This window comes from Microtus oregoni, unplaced genomic scaffold (assembly GCF_018167655.1).
Source record: "Microtus oregoni isolate MIOR12 unplaced genomic scaffold, Mior012 000006F_ref0000085, whole genome shotgun sequence".
Classification (NCBI taxonomy): Eukaryota; Metazoa; Chordata; class Mammalia; order Rodentia; family Cricetidae; genus Microtus; species Microtus oregoni.
In genome coordinates, this window is record NW_024543065.1 from 52,789,970 (window position 1) to 52,808,528 (window position 18,559).

The 18,559-nt window shown below is 41.3% G+C and overlaps 1 pseudogene; it reads left to right on the plus strand.

Moving 5' to 3' along the window:
- Positions 1-18,559, plus strand: part of LOC121449942 — a 32,948-nt pseudogene that overhangs the window by 1,479 nt on the left and 12,910 nt on the right.

An 18,559-nucleotide genomic window follows, 5' to 3' on the forward strand; every position in this document is an offset into this window, starting at 1 on the left:
TTAGAGTCATTTAAAAATACATAATTATCCTCTCCATCTGCGAGGTCCTAAGATCCCCCAACTCAGCCTGCTTCAGGGCTGAGGGTCTGGGGACACAGTGGTGAGTGCAACAGCTGCAGGGGTTTCTTTGTTCCACCAAACCAACACCTACCAAGCCAGCCCTTTTGTCTGCGAGGTCCTTGGCCAGCAAGTGGCTCTGATCCAGTAGCAGGAGATCCATCCAGAGGGTTTAGTGTGTGCCCGCCCGGCCAGCCAGACATCCCAGAAATGGAGTACAGGCACTCTCCAATCCCCTAAACTTTCTGCCCATTCAGCGGGGCTTCTCCCTGGCTACAGGCTTTCTCCACTTATCCCATTCCAGCTTGCCCCCAAGCACTCCTTTCCATCTGCAGAGTCCTAGGATCTCCCAACTCAGCCTGTCTGGTGATGAGGGTCTGGGGACACAGTGGTGTATGCAATGGCTGCAGAGGTTTCTTTGTTCCACCAAGCCAGCACCTACCAAGCCTGCCCTTTTGTCTGAGAAGTCCTTGGCTAGCAAGTGGCCCTGATCCTGATCCAGTACCAGGAGATCCATCCGGAGGGGTAAGTGTGTTTCTGCCAGGCTGGCCAGACACCCGGGGAAAGGAATACAGGCAACCTCCAAACCCCGAAACTTTTTGGCCATTCAGCGGGGCTTCTTCCCAGCTTCTGGCTTTCTCTATTTTTCCTATGCCATCTTGGCCCCAATCACTCCTTTCCTTAGATCCACCACCACACAGCCTGCTTAAGGGAGGAGGGGATCTGAGAGCCAACTCCAATGCTGAGGGGACATAAGAGAGGGCAGAACAAGAAAAATCCCTAAGTACACAGTTAGCCACAGAAAAGATTGAACCAAGCCGCCGAGACTCTCCTGACCACATTTGAAGAAAGAGACAGGCAGGCACCAATGCAAGAATCCCTCCATCAACCTGAAAAGCAACGATAACACCAGAATCCAGTGAACATGCAACAGGAAGACTTGAACACCCTAATCCAGAAGAAGTAGAAAAATATCAACTGTAAGCACAACATTATAGAAGTGATAGAGACCCTAAAACAGAATGTGAAAAACTCCTTTAAAGAAATGGATGCGAAGACTAACAAAAAGTTAGAAGAAATGAATAAATTCCTCAAAGATACCCTAGAAAACCAAGGAAAAGCAATCAAACAGATAATGGAAACAGTTCAAGACTTGAAAACTGAAATGGAGGCAATGAAGAAAACACAAACCGAGGAATGGCTGGATGTGGAAAATCTGGGTAAATGAACAGGAACTACAGAGACAAATATAACCCACTAAATATAAGAGATAAAAGAAAGAATCTCAGACGCTGAAGATACTATAGAGGAAATAAACTCATTGATCAAAGAAAACAGTATATCCAATAAATTCTCAACACAAAACACCCAGGAAATCTGGGACGCCATGAAAAGACCAAACCTAATAATAACAGGGGTAGAAGAAGGAGAAAAATTACAGCTCAAAGGCCCATAAAATATATTCAACAAAATTATAGAAGAAAACTTTCCCAATCTAAATAAGGATATTCCTATGAAGGTACAAGAAGCATACAGAACACCAAATAGACTGGACCAAAAAAAAAAAACATCCCCTACCCATATAATAATCAAAACACAAAACATACAGAATAAAGAAAGAATATAAAGAGCTGCAAAGGAAAAAGTGAAAAAAGTTCAAGTAACATATAAAGGTAAACCTATCAGAATTAAACCTGACTTCTCCATGGAAACCATGAAAGCCAGAAGGTCATGGATAGATGTGCTGCAGACACTAAGAGACCATGGATGCAAGCCCAGACTACTATACCCAGCAAAGCTTTCTTTCACCATCAAAGGAGAAAACAAGATATTCCAGGATAAAACAGATTTAAACAATATGTCACCATAAACCCAGCCTTACAGAAAGTACTAGAAGGAAAACCACAAACCAAGGAAGCCAACAACACCCATAATAACACAGACACATCTAACAACCCTCCACCAGCACAACTCAAAGAAGGGAAACACACAAAACATTACCACCAAAAAAAAATAATAACTGGAGTTAACAACCACTGGTCATTAATATCACTTAATATGAATGGACTCAATTCACCTATAAAAAGGCACAGGTTAAGAGAATGAATGCAAAAAAAAGGATCCAACATTCTTTTGTTTACAAGAAACACACCTCTCTTGTAATGAGAAGAGGGCTGCGTTCGCGGTATCCGGCTAGCTTAAAACCCTAAATAATTACACGGAAACTATATTCATTTAAATACATGGACATGACTCCCTAGGAGAAGGCTCACAACAAAGGTGACAATTCCAAAATACACTATAGCCAGCAGGAAGCAGTATCTTCTGCAGAGTCCTATAAGCATCTCCCAGCAGAAGGATGCGTTTTCTTCACTGTTCACTGTAGAACTTATTGGGTCTCTGGTGTAGTTGTAATGAGCAGTATTGTGGGAATCTAGTAGAGTCATTGCATCTAAACATTAGAATGTAACAGTTGTTTCTCATTGTACCTAGTAACAATAGAATGTAACAGTTAGAAGTCCTTAGAGCTTAATAAAATCATAACCAGGAACAGTGATTGTTTTCTGTGATTTATAGAGTTGTTTTTCTGAGGGAGTTTTCCATATGTTGCATGACTTTGGTGACAAGACCATCCTGGTACACCGGGAAAATCCTGAATTATTGGGTACTGTACCCAATAAGGACAAAAATTTCAGGAGTCTGATGGTTTCCTTCAGCAAACATACAGAATACATCAAGAGGGTATTGGTATGAGGATTTGTTTTATGCATAAAACAACCTTTGTGTTACAATCAATAAATATGTTTTTGGAAGAGCAGTTTGGCATTCAGTCTATCAGAGACTGGACCTGCTTTCTGCTGAAGAGCCTAAATTGCGTTCTGGAATGACTCACCTTCTTTGGACATCCCACTGACTACAGAACTCCCAAAAAAATATATCCATTGGAATTGCTTGTATCTACAGTCTAACATTTTAGTTTGTATCATTATTTCAGACATTGTTGGGTATTGGTATAGGAGGTTTTTCCGTTTGTGTGCTTTCATTGGTTGAATAAAGAGAGTGACTTGGCCTTTTGATAGGGCAGCCCTTAGTTGGGCAGAGTAGACAGAACAGAATGCTGGGAGGAAGAAGGCAGTGTGGCAGATGCCATGCTTCTCCTGCCCAAGACAGACGCTAGTCAGACTCATGCCAGTAAGCCACGACCTCGTGGTGAACACAGATTAGTAGAAATGGGCTAATCAAGATGTGAGAGTTAGCCAATAAGAGGCTAGATATAATGGGCCAGGCAATAATTTAATTAATACAATTTCTGTGTGGTTATTTCGGGGGTTAAGCTAGCCAGGCTCCAGGATGCAGTCCGCTCCTCCTTATAAACAGATTGACACTCCAACGTGACGGACTAAATCCACTTAGAAACCTGAGAGGACTTTTAAAGGAGAGAGAGTTTAATACAGCATTTTGCTGTTTGCTAGGGCGTTCCACAGAGAGATTTCCTGACTCAGAAATAGAAGCAGAAAAAAAAAAGCCATTTTAATACAAAGCTTCCTGGGCCCTGCAGCCGGTGCAAACTTCAGCTACAGAGCATTTGTGGGCCCAGATAATTCTGTGCCCACTTGATGTCGGTAGGAAAGCATCTGAGATCATGCCTGTGGCTCAGCTGTCCTTGCCTGGGCAGGCAGCAGGATCAGGTCTACTAGGCGTGCACACGCAGGAGAGCATGGCAGATTTCTGCCACCATACACAGAGATTTTTCCTGGCTGCACAATGCTCTCCATGACAGATTTGGCTATAACTCAGAAAGGAAGTTTATGTGCTGCATGCTCAGTCTCAAAATATGCTGCTCAGTGCAGCTCCTACCTGGCGGCCCCAGAGCTAGCAGAAATGGTACATCCAGAATTTTGAAATTGAAGAAAGGTGGAGCCAACATCCAGAGAAGCCACAACCTAGCTGCTTAGCATTTTAAAAGCTCTTCAAGACAGTAGAGAATTAAAGAGAATGCAATGGGACAGATTCAGACATAAAAGACCTCTGGGTCATATTGCTAGTTCAAGTACATAGGCTTTGGAGAGAAGAAAAGGAGGAAAGTCATAAAATAAAGTTAATGCTTTTAAAAAAGGGTAAAGTCTTTAAAGAGACAGAGTACAGATAGTCATAGATTAAAAGAAGTAAAGAGAAATAAGCCATGTAAAAATGAAAAATACACAGAGAATCTGGATTATGTGTATTATTGTATTTTCTTTGAATTTTTTGACTGTAAAGGAGCTAAATACAGAGGCATATCTCATTGTGTTGGCTGCTAAGATAAACCAGGACTTATACTATAAAGGTATCTTGACTTCAGAATTTGGGTCTAAGGATATAATGCTTTGGAAAAGAGGTTCATCTTTTGTTTTCACAGAAGATAAGACCCTATGGATTGCTTCTAGACCAATATGGTATGATAGACCACGCCCTCCTGAAAGGTTGCTGTACACACCCTTAAAAATTTACTTTGCCCAACTCCTGACTGAGAGGAACCTAGCAAACAGGATACTCCGTAAAAGACCTGATTAACAGTGCCTCCATAGAGCATGAAGCAGTTTGGAGAGAAATAACTGTATGGATATTCCCAAATATTGCTTATAAATGTTCTTTTACATTTAAAGGGAGATATGATATAGATATGAATAATTTACATTAGTATGGATTTTACTTTGTTGATATAAATTTAAGGTCAATTTTGTTATATGTATATGTATTTTTGTTCTTGGTTAAGGTATTGTGATTGTGTAGCTCATTTAAAATGTAATATATAGTTAGAAAATATAGGTTGATAATGGATAATCATCAATAATAGTCAAGCTTGTAGTCATGTTAGTTAGATTTTTCTAGATATATAGAGATATATTTCAGTTAGATAGGCATTCTTCATATCTTTCAAAGACTACAGAATATGGCATTTAATGTTTTATTAACTTAGGGCTTTTTATGACAATGAGACACATCTGCTCCTGGCAGCACCAAGCTACTTTCTGAGGAAGATGGACATCAAAGAGACTCCTTATGGAGTTGGTTAGCAATTTGGGCAAGAAACTACTCTTGCCTGGACTGTTGCATAAACTGGGTACAAAGAACCCACAGAGAGAGGACTGCTGAACTTGCAAAAAGGTGAGATGATCTTTTGGGGCTCCTGCTTCATGAAAGAGTCTGCGAGACATTCTGCAGGACAAAGAAGAAAGTGACTGAATTGTCTTTGAAATTTCCTGCTTCATGGAAATGTCTGCTGGATACTATGGGCCTGTTGGCTGAAGATGGATGCCCCAATGGTACAGAGTTAACTTTGGGTGACTGTCCAGGGAGCGAGATGTCTCTGTCATTTTTAGAGTTTGAAAGTTGCTTATTTCTTGTTTACTTAGGTAATATTATATCCTTCTGGAGTTTTTGATGGAGTTGAAGAATGGATAGTTATAGTTTTTCTTAGTTATGATAAAAAGATAAAATGGATATAAATATTGTTACTGTAATTCTTGCTTGATAGCTGTTTTGTTATATGTAATTTTGCTATGTTAAAGTGAAAGCCTTTCTTTTTTGTTTAAACAGAAAAAGAGGAAATGGTGTAGGAGGTTCTTCTGTTTGTGTGTTGCTTTCATTGGTTGAATAAAGAGACTGCCTTGGCCTTTTGATAGGGCAGCCCTTAAGTGGGCAGAGTAGACAGAACAGAATGCTGTGAGGAAGAAGGCAGTGTGGCAGATGCCATGCTTCTCCTGCCCAAGACAGACGCTAGTCAGACTCATGCCGGTAAGCCACGACCTCATGGTGAACACAGATTAATAGAAATGGGCTAATCAAGATGTGAGAGTTAGCTAACGAGAGGCTAGATATAATGGGCCAGGCAGTAATTTAATTAATACAATCTCTGTGTGGTTATTTTGGGGGTCAAGCTAGGGAGGCTGCAGGATGTACCCTGTTCTCCCTTATACAACAGGGATAAGTCTAAAAGCAAATAATTTGTCCCTTATGTTCCTTCCTTCCCCTTCCTCTTACCCTGTCTTACTTTGTCTTAAGTATTTCTCATTATTCTATTTTGTAACCTAGTCTACTAACCATTGTCCTTTATCTGTCAGCATTGTTACTCCTTTAAGGTACAAAGTAAAAATTTCCAACTTAATAGATGTCTTTGTGGTTCTATTTGGCTTACTAGGTGCTTGTTCTTTTCATTATTGCTTTGAGGATCATAGTATACACATTTAACGTATCACAACCGGCATTGTAGTGATATTGTATCACTCCACATGACACATGAGAACCCTACTATAGAAGAGAACATCCTGGATTCTCGGGCTATTCAGTTCATACATTTTAATTCCATACATATCATAAACTTCATGCAGAGATAGGGTCAGAAAGAAAGCTCAGAAGTGAAAAGCACTTGCTGATCTCCCAAAGACCTGCATTTAATTCTCAGCACTTACTCTGTGTCTCAGAACTGCTTCTACCTCCAATCCCAGTGGCATGCATGTTACACAGAGACATACATGCAGGCAACATTCATACACATACAATTGAAGCTTTTAAAAACCAGACTTCTCCATTCATAAGGGCATCTCTCATCCCTCATCAAAGAAGCTCCTTTTTGAAATAATCTGAAAATATTACAGAAAGACAAAACTAGTCGAATGTAGAGGTCAGCTCACTGTGGGCTGCCTGTCCCCAGTAAATAAACTTACAAAACAACCACACAAGATCCCTGAGGTTTCAGGAACATCACAGAAACACTGTAAGAGCAGGAAGACCAGACAGCAACTTCAAGATAATCTCCTTTAGAAGTGGAGGAAAACGAGGAAGAGGGAGAGGAAATGACTTTGAGATTTCATCTGAGTCCAGCCGGAATTGTCGAGATTAATAAAGCAGATGAGAGCAGATGATGGCAAGGATTCAGGACATGAGGTAGACTACTCACGGCTGATGGGAGTGTAAACTGGTACAGCCACTATGGGAATCATTGCGGAGGTTCCTCAACAAGCTGAAAGTGGATCTGCCACAAGACTCCAGCTCCACCACTCTTGGGCATGTCCCCAGGACACAGCATCTTACTACAGAGATACTTGCTCATCATGTCCATTGCTCCTTTATTCATAGCATTCAGTAGTGGGAAATAGCCAAGATGCCCATTGAGTCATGAGTGGATAAGGAAAATGTAGTTCATTTACAACAAAATAGTATTTTTCTCTAGAGAAGAATGAAATTATGAAATATTCAGGTAACTATATAAAGCTGGAAATGATCATCCAGCGCAAGGTAATGCAGGCCCAGAAAGACATTGCATGTTTTCTCTTCTATGTGGCTTTTGGGCTTTCAGTATGAGGGTTTTGTTTAGAACACCAACAGAGGTTAAGTAGCTGGTAAGGGACAAGGTAGGTGATCTTTCAGGGATGGGGACATAGTACATGGTGCCATAAGAAGTAAGTGGGAATTAGAACAAGAGGATTAAATGGGGAAGGGGTGACAGCACAGAGTAGAGGGGAATGAGAGGAAGGATAACCAACACTGAAGGCCTTTTGAAAAGCCACATAGAGTCCTACTACTGTGTAAGTGTCCTAAGACATATACATGGATTAAAGGAATTTAAATGGCATTGCCATATAAGGAGGAAGACAACAGCAAAAGAGGCATCACATGCCACCCTTAAAACCCACAGACCAAGAGGCTACATCTCATCGAGCTGACCAATGGGTCCCATAGACTGTCCCACCCAAAACATCAGAGTCTATTTCCAATGCCATTGGTTGATTTGACAACCTGATGGTAAACCTGTTTTGCTGAAGACACCACATTCTCACGGTGCAGAAGAACATGGAGCAATCTAGGTGGTACTCATCTGGAAGCCTCACCCCGACTTACTAGTGTTCACAGTGCTAGAAGGTGCTATGGAGAAGAGCCATCATCAGCCTCACCCAGCTATGAGCCCTGTGAGGTACAGTAATGACTGCCTGCAAGAGATACACACTGGCGCAATAGTGGCACGAATGTCAAGCACATTTTTAAAAACTGGATTTAGGCCCAATCTGCACCTATGCATGTGTGTCTCTCTATGTGTGCGTACGTGTGTGTGCCTGTTTGATTTTGTGCATGTCATCATGCACGTGGAGTTCAGGGGATAACTTGTGGGAGTCTGTTCTCTCCTTCCACTGTGTGGGTGCCGGAATTGAACCCAGGCTTAGTGGCAAGAACGTTTATCCCCTGAGCCATCTTGCCAGCTCTTTAACTTACTTTTCCAATGCCGTTCGTTGCCTTTCACAACTTGACAGTAAACCCGTATTGCTGAAGACACCACATTCTTGTGGTGAAGAAGAACATGAAGCAATCTAGCTGGTACTCATCCAGAAGCCTCACCTAGACTTACTAGTGTTCGCAGTGCTAGAAGGTGCTATGCGTGCTACTGGAGGAGAAGAGCAACCATCAATCAGTCTCACCCAGCTATGAGCCCTGTGAGGTACAGTAATGATCCACTTGCGAGATATGCCCACTGGCACAATAGTGGTATGAATGTCAGGGGTAACCAAACACATTTTTTAAAATTTGGATTTAAGGCCAACTTTGCACATGTGCATGTCCGTGTGTGTGTGTGTGTGTGTGTGTGTGTGTGTGTGTGTGTGTGTTATCTTTCTCCTTTACTTCTCTTCTGGAACAACCATAGACACAGATGAGAAAAACAGAGAGAAGGTTCGACTGTGACTTGGGATCCAGAGGAGGATTCAAAACAGGTAGAGAAGACACTAAAGCAGGGATCTGACAAGACAGGAACACAGCTGTTAGTAGACATGTCTCCACGGTCTCCTGCATCTCTCTGACTGAGGTGGTCACTCTCTCCCTGTCTTGTTCTGCCTTTATCCTTCCCTGTCTGAGTGCCTTTTTCTACTCCTTGGGGCATGGTGTCCTCTGTTGTTCTTTTCTCTCCACTCCTCCCACCACAGCCCCACCTTTCTTCTCTCCTCTGCATCTATGTCCTTCCTCCATCCTCTGAGCTCAAGGAACTGAGCTGCTTCTAATGTGTAACTGTGGACTAGCAGGAAGGGGTCTGTCTCCTTCATCAAGATAAGCCTGCATCCCGTCCTTCTAAATGGAACTTGGGCCCTAACTCCTGGTTGTGTGGCCAATGCGTTCACATTTTCTCTATTAAAATGAGCAAACAGCAGCTTGCTGTGGTAAACAAACCTGTTCGTGACAGTCCTGATTAGGGTGTGGCTGGAGAAAACAAGGCTAAAGAGAGAGGAATGCTGTGTCTAAGTCTAAAAGTCAGTGCTGGCACAAACAAACTTCTCTGACCCCATGGGGAAGGACCAGCAGTACACTGGACCTTCACACACTGGCAAGACGCCACCATGAACTTTTATGAACCAACGATCTTCCTCTTACTGGGCAGGGCAGGTTCTCATTCCATGCCCAGAGAGCATGATGGGAAAGCATTGCATCCTTTGCACAAAATAATCTATTTAGTCATCCACTACCTTATGGTGTTGCTGCACCAACTGGACTTGAAAGTTTTTTAAAAAACAGAAAGAGGACACAGACTTGTGTGGTTAGAGAACAGCCTTGGTTCTAGGAGGAGCTGGCTCAGGGGTATGAATGTTACCATACCCAACATGAGAAAATTTTCAAGTAATCAGGAACTCTTGTGTGGCGGGTCAATCTAACAGATGTGTATCACTGACTGTGACCACAATTTCGTTTCCTTACCAAACAGCAGGATGTAAAATTGGTGGATAAGGAACATAGGCCCAATGGGTCTCACTCTGGCTTTTCTGGATTCTCAGCAGCAACATCAGGATCGGTATATCTCTGCTCCACACAACGTACCAATTGAGATTTATTTTCATCCGGTAAAAACCACAAACATGCCCTCTCCCCATACCACAACAGTGTCAGAACCCTTTCATAAACCAGTTGATGGATCTTTTCATAGGCCTGAGAAAATTATGTGGTGGTGTTTTCATGCAAAAATCTATTCATGGCAGATTGTTTACAGACAACCACATTAAAAAATTTTTAAAAAACCCACAAATATGGTGACTGTGTATATAACCCTAACTCACCCATTTTATTTTATTTTTAATTTATCCTTAAGACTCAAATGTGCCATTTCAAAATTCCTTGCCACTGAATAGTATATCATCCCAAATCCCTGAGATGAGTTTGTTCCAGAGGCTGATATTGGGGTTTTAGCATCAATAGTTTAATGGTACCCAGACAGGAATTATCATTTAATCAAGGCATCAATGACCAAACTCTCTGTGATGCCTGAAAGAGAAATTCTGCCCTCCCCTTTTTCCAGTTCTGTAAGCTTTGTTCTTTAACAAACCATGCAGTGATTTATTCAGAAACCTGCTTTTGTGTAACCATACAGTAGATATTCTGAGTGACTCAAATGCACTTCCTACAAAGTGAGCCCACAAAGAGAGCAAGGAGGAGCAGAACACTGGGCTCCATGGTCCTGGTCTGAACACCGTCCACTTCACTGCACACTCCAGCCGGACTTTTATGAAGGACCTGGATCTTCACCCAGTTGAGCAACTTCAGTTGTTCCCACCTCCTGTCTCCTCACTGTCCAGGAGTGTGAGTACATACTTCCTGATTGGGCTGTCGGTGACCTGCTCACTCCCTATCTTCTTACCTTCACCCTAGATGTTGGCAAGAACACCATGATTCAGATCCACAAGACAAAATGTCATAGGGAGTAATGTGCCTCAATTTCTGAGGGTGAGTATACATATGCCAGCTCAGTTATGTCTGTTTATTTTCTCGGACATGGACCTGTGTGTAGTGAGGAGCAGCAGGGCTGTGTCCTGCCACCTGGCTAGCTTTATACCTGAAATAATTACAGGGAAACTGTATTCTTTTAAACACTGCCTGGCCCATTAGTTATAACCTCTTATTGGCTAGCTCTTACATATTGATCTAACCCATTTCTAATATTCTATGTAGCACCACAAGCTGACTTACCAGGAAAGATCTTAACCTGCGTCTGTCTGGAGTGGGAGAATCATGGCGACTGACTGATTCGGCTTCTTTCTCCCAGAATTCTGTTCTGTTTACTCCGCCTACCTAATTTTCTGTCCTATCAAAGGGCTAAGGCAGTTTCTTTATTTAACCAATGAAATTAACACAAAACAGAAGACTCTTCCCCCATCACCTGTGCATATTTACTGTGTGCTTTATATAGAAAAAGTCATTTCTAATATGTAAATGCAGTTCTATGTTTCTGTGTTAGAGTCTAGATGTGCTTTCTAGTCTATTCTTACATATCTGGGGGTCCATTTGCATGAATATTCTTATATTGTGGAAGCCTATCTGTATGATCTTAGATTCATATGTAAATGTATTCACATTTAAGAAAGGGAAGATTTTTGCATGGTCTTGTGTGTGTCTCTGCAGTTACTGACCCAAGTCTCCAATAAGCTGCAGATGAGATTTCTTGGGAGTCCCCATGGTATCTCTGGCTGGTGATCTCCAAACCTGAGAGAAATAAAAGAAGCAAGAGATGCAAGAGTGGGGAGATCGTGAGCCAGGGGGAGAGAGCCTGAAACCTGGCAGAGGAGCCTCTGGAACCTCTGGGTAGCTCTGATGGGTAGCTTTATTGTCAACTTGATACAATCTCAGTTCATTTGAGAGGAAGGAACTTCAGTGGAGAAAATGAACCCATAAAATCACACTATGACCAATCTTGTAAGGCAATTTTTTTTGGGAAATGGAGACTGCTCATTCATTTCCTGCCCACACAGACTGGAATAATCACACAGAAACTATACTAACTACAGCACTGTTTGACCAATACCTTATACATATTCCTAGCTAGCTCTTACATCTTAAATCAACCCACCTCTATCAATCTGTTATTACTGTGATGCTGTGTCCTACTGGAAAGTTTCTGGCATCTTTTTTCTTTGACAGCTACATGGCATCTCCCTGACTCCGCTTTCTTTCTCCCTGCATTGAGTTCATTTTCTCTACCAAGCTCTATTCTTCCATGCCATAGGACAAAAGAGCTTAATCATTAATAAAATATATTAACATCATACAGATCATTAACTTTTCTGTCTAAATACAAAGGAAGGTTTTTAACTTTAGCATAATAAAATTACACATAACAAAACATGTATCAAGAAAGAATCACACCTAAACAAATAAACGTTTAGTCTATTTGTAACTCAATGTTTCATATCTAATTTATCTTTTATCATAACTAAGAAAAACTATAACTATCTGTCCTCAACTCCTTCAAAGTTCCCTGAAGGATATAATATTGTCTAAGTAATCATAAAATGCATTGTAAGCAACTTCTAAAACTCTAGAATTTACAGAAACTTCTTTCTGCCTGGACAGCCATCCAAAGTTCTTCTGAAAGATTGAGGTATCCATCTTTAGCCTACAGGCCCATAATATCTTGTTGTCTTTTCCATGAAGCAGAAAATTTGAAAGACTATATTGCCTATATTGGCAGTTTGTCAGTCACTTTATTCTATGTCCTGCCAAATTTCTGTCAGACTCTTTCTTGAAACAGGAACCCTGAAGGACTGACTGTCTCACCTTCTTTAGGCAAGTTCAGCAGTCATTTTTCTGTGGGCCCTGTGTGTCCAGTTCATACAGCATACCATCAAACAGTTCAGGCAAGAGTAGTTTCTTTCCCAAATGGCTAGCCTTGTCATGTTGAAGGCAAATTCCATAATGAGTTTCTTCAATGACTAATAACCTTCCTGAAGTAGTTTGTGCTGCTGGAATCAGAAATGTGTTACTGTTGAGAAAAGTCTAAGTTCTTAAAATATTTTAAGTGGTATATTCTTTTGGTCTTTGAAGTGTTGAAGATTATCTAACTGAAATATATATTGTATATCTAGAAAACGTAACTAACATGACTATAGGTTTGACTATTATAAATGACTATTAATCTGTAATTTTAAATTATACACTTAATTTTAAATGAGCTGCACAAACACAATAACTTAAATAAGAGCAGAAATAAATATACACAGTCTAACAAAATCAGCCCTAAATTTGTTTCAACAGTTCAAGATCCATACTAATGCAAAGTATACATCTCTATATCATATCACCCTCTTTTAAAAACAGAAATTGACTGTGACCATAAACTATTTATACCCAATGCCTTTTAAATGAAAAGAAGCATTTGTAAACAGTCATTTTGAGAATCTGGGTGGTGCTTGCTCCAAACTGCTTCCTGTTGTTTATTGGTCTAAGTAGTTTTAGGGTTCTTGGAGACCTATCAGAGGATCTTGTTCCATCAAACCACATTAATCTGTGCATTGCCACATGACTATGGCTTACTGGCAAGGTTTTTTCATGTCTGTCTCTGGCATAAGCTACATGATTTCTCTTGACTGCACCTTCTTTCCTCCCAGCATTCAGTTTATTTTACCCTGCATACTTCTAGTCTGCCCTGCGAAGGCCCAAGACAGCCCTTTATTAACCAATAGTATTCATAACATACAGTATGTGAAGGCGTAAGTCACAAACAATTCAACACCAGTTTGGAATTATGATTAATAGAATGGTTATTTATTTAAAGGGGAAACATTACAGATCACCATCCCAGACAACAGCCCTCTGCACAGTCAGGAAAGGAGCCTAGTCGCTGAAGTGGCTGCTTTTTAGGGAGAGAGACCACACCCCAATGGGCTGGTATCTCAGCCGCTATTGGCTGAAGGAGCAGAGGGAGCACCTGCAACACCTATGGAGTCCCACATCAAATACATTTGGATGTTGGTCTCTTTGTTTGTTTGTCTTAAACAAGTCTCCCTCTGTATCCCAGGCTGATGTTCTAATCCACTTGTGGCCTACGAAAGAGGTTCTTAACACTTAGGTACTTCTATTAGTAGGTCAAGGCAATATATCTCCCCCAAAATGTGAAGATTATGACAGCTACTGTATGAAATGCAGTTCATGGCTCCCACGGGGAATCCTGCATTAGAATAATGATGCAAGTTCAGAGCCAGATAAACCCACTTGGCAGGACAAAGGTCCCAGGGTTGTTAAAGTCTATTGTGGCACCTTGCCAAGGTCAGAAAAGTACAGATGCAATGGCTGAAATCACCGTGGTTTCCTGACCTTTCTCCTTCCTGAATCACTGAAGTATAACTCTGCTGCCAACATCAGACAGGCATTGGCTGAACTTCACAAAAAGGATGCTGCTTCCCCTCCCTCACTCCATCTCTCTCTCCAGTAAAGAGAAGTGAAATCTTTTTAAGAAAGGGAGGTATAAGGAGCTGCATGGCCACCCTTGCCTCTCATCTCTGCATTAGGAAAGCTGAGATTAAGCATCAACCATTGCCTAAGTAACTTAGCAAGACCCTATGTCCAAATAAATCCTTAAAAGAGTGGGCCATGCACCAAGTGGAAGAGCAGTTAGTTGCCTGGTGCCTTAGTTACTTTTCTATTGCTATCAAGAGGCACCATCCTAATCCACAAGCATGAGGCAGAAAGAAGGAGCGCTAACTGGAAATGAGTGGACATTTGAGATATTGATGCTACCAAGAAAACATGCTTTACTCTATTCTTTCCCAAGCTTTCTCAGGCTTTCAGTAGATTCAGTTATCCATGTTGGGTTGCCATTCTGTAACATGAGGGCCTGCTTGTTGGGGTATCTGTCCCACCTGGTACCCCACAGCCAGCAAACCTCAAAGAAAATCACACAGAGATCTCCATAAGTTATAAAACTGATTGGGCCCATTAGCTCAGTCTTCTTATTAGCTATTGTAGCTTATATTAACCCATTATTCTGATCTATGTTAGCCATGTGGCTCAGTACCTTTCACAGTGGGGCAAATCACATGTTGCTTCTTCGAAGTCTGGGCAGGAGTATGAAGGGAGCTTCCTGCTTCCCAGAATACTCCTGTTCTCATTACCCCACCTCTACTTCCTGTCTGGTTGTGTTGTGCCCAGATTACGACCCCCAGAGAGAGACCACCAGAGAGGCCCAGACTGTAATAAGCAAGGTTTAATCAGCATAATACAAACATGTTTGGAACTCATCTCCATTCGCGTTACAACAAGGTAGAGAGGAGTTGAATCTCCTCTGTGGGGTAAGCTTTTAAAGGCATAACTACAAAGAGAATCTTTGAAGATGCTTTGGGACGGGTACAAGGATTTTGCTCCCTCCCATTCTGTTAAGTTAGCTTTTTCCTTGTTTTTAGAGCAAGGCCACTGTTCTTGAGTTAGGCCATCTTTATCAGCCTGTACCAGGTGACTGGCTGAGCTGAGCTAAGTGACCTTGTGCTCAGAATCTCCTGGGTGGGAGAGGGGAAGACCACTATCTTCCTGAGAAAACATTCTGCTAGGAAATTTCTTCTTGCCCCTTTGAGAATAAGGGGTGAGGGTCCCATGGTGTGGGAGAATTGTGTATATTCTGTCAATCATGTTATAAATAAACGCTGATTGGGCCAAGCAGGAAATATAGGCGGGAAAACCAAACAGTAGAAATGATGTAATGAGAACAGGAGAATTCTGGGAAGGAGAAAGTTGATTCCTCCCACTCCTGCTCAGACCACCGAAGCAGCAGGATGTGATCTGCCCCACTGAAAAAAGGTATTGAACCACATAGCTAACATAGATCAGAAAAATGGGTTAATCAAGATGTGAGAATTATCCAGTGAGAGGCTAGAGCTAATGGGCCAATCAGCTTATAATTTATGGAGACCTATGTGTGATTTTCTTTGGGGATAAATGGCTGTGGGGTACCGGGCAGGACAGAAACACAAACAAGCAGGCCTGGCCCCTTCATGTTACAGACCCACAGTTGACCCACCTATACTTCCTGCCTGGCCAATCAGCGTTTATTTAAAATATGATTGACAGAATACAGACAATTGTCCCACACCAGTCAAAGTGGTTTTTTTTAATATGTAAAGTTTCATTTACCATTTTTTTCATGGATTATCCACCAGCGACAAAACTGAATGCCTTCCCTATACACAACTGCAAATGTTGGACACTTCTAGAAGTTTTATAGTTTGGTGTTCCATTTTGGTTTGTGATGCATTGTGAGTCAATGTTTGTATATGGTAACATAAATGAATCAGTGTTCCTTCTTTGGCATAGTGATATCCAATCAATCAGCGATATTGTTTGAAAATGTAATTTCTCCTCCAGATTTGTTTTGCAACTGTTAAAAAATCATTTTAATGTATGTGCTGGTCAATGTCTTTCATTGAGGTGAAGATGTCAAGGATTGAACCAGGGTGTTCAGAACATCTTAACAAAAGCATTATGTAGATTAAAACCAGCCATCTCATGGCCTCAGTCAGAAAAGAGAAAGAAGAGACTGGGCTCTCACTACTCACTCACAGTGGGCAACAACAAATATGAAGCCCTCCTACTGAGCCCCACCTCTTAAAAGTCCCATCACCTCCTAGTATCACCACACCGGGACAAAGCCTTTAATAGACAGCCTGTGTAGCTATTTCCTGTGACTTGAAACATTCTCTCCTGGAAAGAGGAAGGAAACACAGGAATATATGAAAACACAAGGCTCAAAAAAGTCAAAAAGTTACAAAACTCACAAATACCTCTCTGAAGGATAGAAGCAATAAGCAGCACTGATGGAGAGGGAGGTACTCTCTGGTGTAGCTGCCTGCAAGTTGTGCACAAAGTGCCAAGGAGGTAGCTTAGATGAGCCACTGCCCATGCTGTTGTGGGTTTCGGGGTGATGCCGCTGTCTTTCAGTTACATGTGCTCTTCTGAGCAACCGCAATAAAATCACTGGCTCACCAAGCTACAAGATTAAAAAAATGTTCATGTGGTGCCAATAGACATCTGTTCATGATCCCTAGGAGAAGGCTCACAACAAAGAGGATAACTCCAGAATACACTATAGCCAGCAGGAAGCAGTGTCCTCTGCAGAGTCCTATAGGCATTTCCCAGGAGAGGGATGAGTTTCCTCCATTGTTCACCTTAGAACTTATTGGGTCTCCGGTGTAGTTATAATGAGCAGTATTGTGGGAATCTAGTAGAGTCATTGTGTCTAAGGTAATATTAGAATGTAACAGTTGTTTCTCACTGTATCTAACAACAATAGAATGTAATAGCTGGAGGTACTTAGACCTTGAAAAATATCATAGTAGAAAACAGTGATTGTTTTCTTGATTTACAGAGTTGTTTTTCTGAAGGGGTTTTCCATCTGTTGCATGACGTTGGTCACAAGACCATCCTGGCATGCCTGAGGCATTTTGAATTATTGGATACTGCAAAGAGTACAGGATAAGGACTAAGGTTGATGGTTTCCTTCAGAGAACATACAGAATAGGTCAAGGGAGTTTTGATATTAGGAACTTATTTTACCCATAAAACAACCTTCGTGTAACAATCAAGCTGGACCTCCCTGCTGCTAAAGAGCCAAATTGCCTTCTAGAGTGACTCACCTTCTTTGAAGTCCCACAGAACACAGAATACCCAACAAACACATGCATGGGAACTGTTTTTATCTACAGCCTAACATTTTAATTTGTATCTAATGATTACAGACATTGCTGGGTCTAAAAGCAATTTATTTATCTCTTGTGTTTTTTTTTCCCCTTTCCTCTTACCCTGTCTTCTTTTGGCAAGTTGTGTGTGTGTGTGTGTGTGTGTGTGTGTGTGTGTGTGTGTGATTTTATTTTGTAACCTAGTCTACTAACCATAGTCTTGTTCTATTGACATCGTTACTCCTTTAAGGAACAAAGTATAAGCCTTCAACTTATCACATGTCTTTATGGCTCTATTTGGCTTACTAGCTCTTTTCATTGCCTTGGGGCTCATATATACACATTAACTTATCAAAGCTGGTGTTCTAATGCTGTTGTATCACCCTACATGACACATGAGAGCCCTACTGTAGAAGAGAACATCCTGGATTCTCGGGCTATTCAGTCCATACATTTTACTTCCATACATATTATAAACTTCACACAGAGACAGGGCCATAAAGATTGCTCAGAGTTTAAGAGCACTTGCTGATCTTCTAATGGGCCTGAAATTTATCCCCAGCACATACATTGTGTTTCACAACTGCTTCTAACTCCAGTCCCAGGGAACCTGATAGCATGCATGTGGCACACAGACATACATGCAGGCAAACATTCAAAACCAGACTTATCCATTCATAAGTGCATCTCTCACCCCTCATCAAAGAAGTTCCTTTTTACAATAATCAAAGATCATTACAGAAAGACAAAACTAGTTGAATGTAGAGATCAGCTCACTGTGGGCTGCCTATTCCCAGTAAATAAACTTACAAAATAACCAAACAAATTCCCTGAGGCTCCAGGAGAGTCACAGAAACATTGTAAGAGCCAGAGGACCAGACAGCTGCTTCAAGATAATGACTTCTAGAAGAAGTAGAGGAAGAGGAGAAAGGAAAGTAATTTGAGATTTCATCTTAACCCAGTCAGAATTGTCAAGATTAATGAAGCAGATGACAGCAGATGCTGGCAAGGATTCAGGACATGAGGTAGACTACTCACGGCTGATGGGAGTG